Genomic DNA, 283 nt, shown 5'->3' on the forward strand with positions numbered 1-283 from the left:
ATAGAACAAACAGCAGAACCGCTGCGTCTCCGAAAAACAATGTTTTGTTCCTCAGCGTTACACGGACCAGCAAATGATTCAATCAGTCGTTTGCAAAGTTAAATGAATCAGCTTTTTAAACGAATCTGTTGATTCAACTCACTCATTAAGACAGTCACTTGCTGCCATCTACTGGCGGTTGTAGTTTCATATTTAAAAAAGTAGCTTATTTCATTTTTGCAATCATTTAATATTTCTACATTAAAATGTTATATTTAAACAACATTTATGCACAATCCATCTA

The sequence above is a fragment of the Sinocyclocheilus rhinocerous genome, unplaced genomic scaffold (genome assembly GCF_001515625.1).
Source record: "Sinocyclocheilus rhinocerous isolate Xijiao unplaced genomic scaffold, SAMN03320098_v1.1 scaffold499, whole genome shotgun sequence".
In the NCBI taxonomy this organism is placed as follows: Eukaryota; Metazoa; Chordata; class Actinopteri; order Cypriniformes; family Cyprinidae; genus Sinocyclocheilus; species Sinocyclocheilus rhinocerous.